This window comes from Chroicocephalus ridibundus, chromosome 2, assembly GCF_963924245.1.
Source record: "Chroicocephalus ridibundus chromosome 2, bChrRid1.1, whole genome shotgun sequence".
NCBI lineage: Eukaryota > Metazoa > Chordata > Aves > Charadriiformes > Laridae > Chroicocephalus > Chroicocephalus ridibundus.
In genome coordinates this window covers 98,426,790-98,432,789 of record NC_086285.1, presented here as the reverse complement: position 1 = coordinate 98,432,789, position 6,000 = coordinate 98,426,790, and the positions used below count along the sequence as shown (strand labels likewise).

The window sequence follows — 6,000 nt, the reverse complement described above, 5'->3', positions numbered from 1 at the left end:
ATACTGCTTGCAAGACCGGAGCTAATCCCTCTGCACAGTGCTGCACTGTGTAAGTAGGGTGGTAAGAGGAAAGCTGGAGGCACGGCACATCTCCCCATGTCTCATGGGGACCTCAGCCTGGGCCTTGCTGGTGGCTGGACCTGTCCACCTCCCATCAGGAGCAGCAATGGGGTGGGGTGTGCTATAAACCACTTTTTTTGACGGTCCTTCGCATCTCTCCGCACTTGCCTCATCACTGACCCAGGCGACATGCAGGGAGACACCACGTTCCTCCTTTCCTCACACAGCCCATCGCCTGGCCGGGGCCTCAAGCGGCTGAGGCAGGCCTCCACAACCTCGTGCTAACCACCGCCGAAGCAGCCCGCTAGAAATCCAACCCGCCCGGCAGCCCGGCTGTGTGGCCCACAGACCGACCGGCTCCGCGGACAGGCCCTCCCTCCTCTCCCGCTAGGGCAGGGACCGGGACCGCCGTGGCCGCCGCCCGGTGACAGCTGCCCATGAGGCACCCCCGCCACTGCGCATGCGCGGAGGGGGCTGAGGGAACCGCTCACCCCCTTCCGGAAGCGGCGGAAAGTGCCGAAGGCACCCGAGCGCAGCCGAAGCGGGGGGTTGAGGACGGTTGGGGCGGGCGGGTCCCGGCCGGGCGCTCCCGCTAGGGGGCGGGCGCGAGCGGGCGGGCGGGCGCGCGAGCGCGTGTCCCGCCCCTCCCGGCCCCGCCCCGCCCCGCCCAGCCCAGGCGCAGGAGCCGGCGGCGGCGGCGGGGTCGGTTGCGTGGTCCCGCGCTCCGCACCTGCTCGCCTCGGTCCGCCCGGTGGCGGCGGCGGCCGCCGTAACGGTCGTAACGGCCTTCTGCGCCCCCTGGGGGAGTGGGGCGGCGGCGGCGCGGCAGGTACCGGGCGGGGCGGTGGCGGTAGCGGCGCGGGGCGCGGAAAGCCGGGCTGCCGGGGAAAAGTTGGCGCCGCCGGGGCGCCTCCGGGAGGCGGGGGCGGCGGTGCCGCCGCGGCCGCCCTCGCGCCTCTCTCCTCCTCCTTCTCCTCGGCTGGTCGGCCGGCAGAGTGCCCGGGCGGGCAGCTGGCCCTGCGCCGGTGCTGGTCTGGCCGCTGGCCCCGCGGGAGAGCGGGGGCGAGGGCTGCTCCCGGCGGACGGCGGGGGCTGGAGCCGGGGCGAGGGGGGGAAGCGAGCGGGAAGGTGAGCGGCGGTGCCGGGCTGGCTGTCAGCCCGCAGCCCGCCGTGCCGTGCCGTGCCGTGCCGGCGGGGAGCGGGCGGCTCGGGGCGCCTCTCCGTTTTCTCTTCCCCTCCGCCCCGTCGCTTTTCAGCGGGGCGTGAGGGCCCGGCGGCTGGGCAGGTGGGCACCGTCGGGTCCCGGGGGGCGGGGAGGAACGGGGGAAGATCCCGTCTCCGCTCGCTCCTCTGCTGACTTTGCTCATAGAGCTGGTTTGGCTCCTTCCCTCATCCGACCTTTTCTTCCCCCAATTCGTTGGCGGAGCACCTCGCCCAAGAGTTTTTATGGAGCCCGTCCGGGCACCGAGTGGTTAGGGAGGGTTAGGAGAGGGGCGCCCCCGGCCCTGCCCGCACGGGCGGGACGGAGGGACGGACGGCTGCTCGGCACTGGTCTGCCAAGGGATCCAAACTTGAAAGCCCGGAGACAAGTAGTTTGCGGTGCTGTGGCAGGAGCTACCTCGTCTCAAAGGCTGCCGGGTCTCCACAGCGGTTACTTCCAGCGTTTTGTGTGCAGAGATAAACTGCAATACATAATATATCCATATCTGTAATACAACTAACGTCTATATAATAGATAAAGATATGTGAAGTGTGGAAACAAGTCACCTTATTGGTGTTGTGAAACAGAGGCAATGGCAGTGAAAGACGGTATTTCTTTTAATGTAAAATTCCCATTCATCTTACAGCGTTTCTCATTTCCTCTCTTTACTGAGATTATCTGAAGCAATTAGTCAGCCTCTCCTGTTGCACCTCGCTTTCCTCTTTTTTGAAGATACGGGTTTTTTTTTTTTTTTTGGGTTTTCCCTGCTGGGATGGTTGCTTCCCTCGTGGCTGTACAGCTTGTCATACAAATTGCTCCAGCTCTAATAGAAATCAGAACAAGTTAGTGCTTTGATAATATTAAATACTGGTATTGCTACTTTGATCATCCAAAACTGTCTTTTTGGTAGAAATATACATTATTGAAGTAATAATTTTGGAGAGTATTGCATAGAAAAAATACTTATAAAAAGTGAATTTAGATGTGTAGAATACTTATGTAGCTTTGGCGGAAGTTGCACTTTCACTTTTTTTTTATTTTAAATTTATCTGAAACTGATCTGTAGAAGAAACAAATTGTCCCTATTACCTGGATGGTTTTGATCATAAAGGAAACCGTTAACAAACAGGAATGTGGGGAAGAAAAATCTGCTTAATTACCATATCTGGAAAAACTTGCTAATGAAATACAAATACTAAATTTTTACGATGATGACGTTCTCTCGCACTGTCTTGTGGCAAAAATGTCTTGATGGATTGGTGACAAATGTCTAATACATTTTTTTATTTATTTCATAAGAAAAATGTGATATTTCACATATTTCTAAGTACACTTAACAAACCAGCTCATTTGTAGAACCAACTTATGTTGATGAGATTGTTTTGTTTCACTCAACACTCTAATTTTGCTGGCAGTAGATTCCTGGAAAAACATTTGTCACATCTCTCTGTGATTTAATAAGCATTTCTTATGTGTCCGTTATCATCTTTTTGGCACGTTCTAAGACTAGTTAGTTCATGATTCCAGGACAGAAATTTTCAGTAACATCACAGTGGCATGTTGTACTATATGATACTTAACTTTTTACCCCTATGCCTCCAAAATACTTTTAGTACAAACTAAGACTGTAATAAGACTATAGTTAAGTGAACTTTGTAATTTAATAGCATATCCAGAAAGCTCCATAATTGCTTATTAACTTATCATTTTGTGTTATTGGTGTAATATGCTTAATGGAGAAAATGATAAAGAAAAAGCTAGTGTGGTAGTAACCTTACCATCTTGCATATGTTCATGACTTGTCACATGATAAATCTTGTTTTCATCCACTCCAGCGGTCTAAAATAGCAACTAATTTCTAAAGATCTTTGGTGGCTTTTTTAATAGTCAGTATTGTAACAGTGACAGTTGTCCATACAGTTGTCTCAGGGGAGACAACTACCTGAAAGAAGGTTGTAGCGAGGTGGGGGTCGGTCTCTTCTCCCAAGTAACAAGTGACAGGACAAGAGGAAACGTCCTCAAGTTGCTCCAGGGGAGTTTTAGATTGGATATTAGGAAAAATTTCTTCACCAAAAGGATTGTCAAGCACTGGAACAGGCTGCCCAGGGAAGTGGTTGAGTCACCATCCCTGGAGGTATTTAAAGATGTGTAGATGTGGTGCTTAGGGACATGGTTTGGTGGTGGACTCGGCAGTGTTAGTTTTGTGGTTGGTCTTGATGATCTTAAGGGTGTTTTCCAACCGAAATGATTCTGTACATTTCTAAGCTGTGACCTACTTTTGGTACTGATGGGTAAATAATAGCTTTACATAGACACAACACTGAAAGTAGTGCATATAGAAGGCATCAATGTTATAAATTCTCCAAGGTGGACTAAATGCAGGCACAGTGAGCAGTTCTTCTATTTTGTCATTTTGTGTGTTCACAAATAATATTTACTGTGCTGGCATCTATTTGTTAATTACAAATTGAGCAGTTAAAAGTAAACAGAAACTTAATGATGATGAGGGCCATTGTTACCAACTGTATTATTTTGAATACGGTAAATGTGCATTGTTAGTTTTGTAGGAACCTTGCGGCATGTTTTCTTGTTTTTTTGTTTGTTTTTTTTTTTAATGTGAAACAATTCCATAAGCTTTATAATCATGAAGTTGAGAACTGGTTGCTGTCACAGGTAACAGCATGTGGTCATCTACTGAAAAATTTATGCTGAAGTGGGAAAGTGAGAGAACAACACTTTTTCAGTTGTTTTCCTAGAACTACAACTTTGGGTATACTAAGCAAAAATTATTTATTTTAATTCCTCCTTGTATTAGTTGGTGTTAGTTTGTAGCATTGGTTTCTCTTATCTTCTGGCTGCCTACTTGTAGCAGTATAATGTGTATTTTGTTTTATGGTGTGAAGTGCATGAGGTCAGTTGAGGGGGATTTGGCACAAATTGATGAGCGCTAGCTGCATTCAGCTTGCAGGTGTCTGACTTGTGGTGAGAATCCGTAGCTCTGAAGTTTCAGCCCCTGATGGGAGCATCAGATACCTTGGCCTAGAACATGGGATGGCTCTCACTTGAGTAGGAAGCTACCCAAATCAGTCAAAAGGTAATTCTGAACTGGGGTTGTCTCTTAAGCCCACAGGAATGGCAGGGTTTAGGCAACTTAGTCCAGGCTCCGTGGAAGTGTCAGTATCAGCCAGAAACACTCTGCCTGCAGTTTTGTTTTGGAGTTGGATGCTTTTCGTGAGCTGTAGTGTTTTCTTGTTATCAAGGCCTAAAAATCAGAAGGTGTGTACCTTCACTTACCTCATGATAAGTGTGAATTATTAGCAGGTAAGTTATTCTTCTCTTGGGGTGTTTACTGAGGGGAAAGAGCAGGCGCAGAGGCAGTTGGAGTGGAGTAACAGATGTGCTGCAAGTTCCATCCTGACTTACCTTGAGATAAGTTATTCTAATCTCCCCATACCCTAAGATACCATTGCCTTCATATCAGCATGTACTGAACCTTACCGAGTTCTTATTTCTATTATTAGCATTGTAATATGAAACGTAGTCACTTGTCCTGTATAGGACTTTGTATTCCTTTTCTTTCTTGTTTTCATATCCCTGCACAGAAAATACTTCATTAAATGATAGGAAATCAGATAATATAGAAAACATTCTCCAATAGCTTGCTTTATAAAGCTTTTTTTGGTCTTAATTTTTCCTCTTGTTGACAAACTGCATTCAAAATCTTGAAGAGCCTTCTTGCAAGTGCAAATGCTGGTGTTTCCTTATGTAATTTGGTCACTTGAGCTGTGCTGAAATCACCATGATGCTGAAGTCTGGTCATGCCTGTCTGCTAGATTTTATGGTTTAGATTTCTAAATATTGCACATAAATAATGGCAACAAAGGGTTCCCATCTGCTGAGCCAGGAAGATTCAAGAGAAACTTAAAAACCTCATAGGTGCTTGGTGCACTGCTGTACTGTTGTTCATCTGGCAAGTCCTGCGTGCTCTTGGCTTGCAAGTTGGAGAAGTCCAAACAAATTCTGGTCTCTGGGCATACATTTGGAATACAGATTCTCCATCTGGCACTTTTCACTAAGATGTGAGGTATTTTTAAGTCAGTTTCTGGAAAAAAAGTTGGAGAAGATACAGACAGAAATGTATCCGCCTTTTCATCGTTCTGAGAGTTCTTCTGGCTTTGGCTGGCACACTTCCACGGTTTGAGGGCCTTCTCTTCTCACGTGGCCTTGCTGTCTCATCTCGGCACGCATCTTTGTCCAATAACAGTACCTCTCCTTTTAATAAATGAAGTTCTGTCCAAGAATTCTCACCATTGATTTAACAGGAGAACGTATCACCACATAAGGTGTGCAGTGGGTCTCTGCAGGCTGTAGGTCCTTAGTCTGAAGACAGCACGTTATCCTAATTGCCTCTGTTTGAAATGGAGATCATCAGGATTGTGCTAATCTGATTGACTTCTGTGACTGGGTTTCCCTGTTAAACTTCTGCAAATCCCTCTTCAATATGAAGATTAAAGAACAGTAGGCAAGTAATGCAGATTTGCAGACTAACCAGAAATCAAAAGAAACAGTGAAGCTTGAACATGGTACAGGTTTATGTTAATCTGCCATATTGGCTGTAATTTCATCAGTTCCCTCTCTAGGCAAGTTTAGGTTTCATACAAGTGCTTACAGAAGCATATGTTGCGGGGAGGGAGAGTGTCCCAAGCTTTGAAGCATGACTAAAAGCCCTACTGAAGAAA

General features: G+C 47.8%; 1 protein-coding gene across 2 annotated transcripts in view; it reads left to right on the top strand.

Annotated features, from left to right (window-relative positions):
- The first annotated feature begins 736 nt into the window (after positions 1-736).
- Positions 737-6,000, top strand: part of PTPN3 (protein tyrosine phosphatase non-receptor type 3) — a 138,150-nt gene continuing 132,886 nt past the window's right edge. For both annotated transcript variants that reach the window (XM_063326278.1, XM_063326277.1), the window contains exon 1: positions 737-889. The gene's annotated coding sequence lies outside the window, so the exon portion shown is untranslated. The remainder of the gene's footprint in view (positions 890-6,000) is intronic.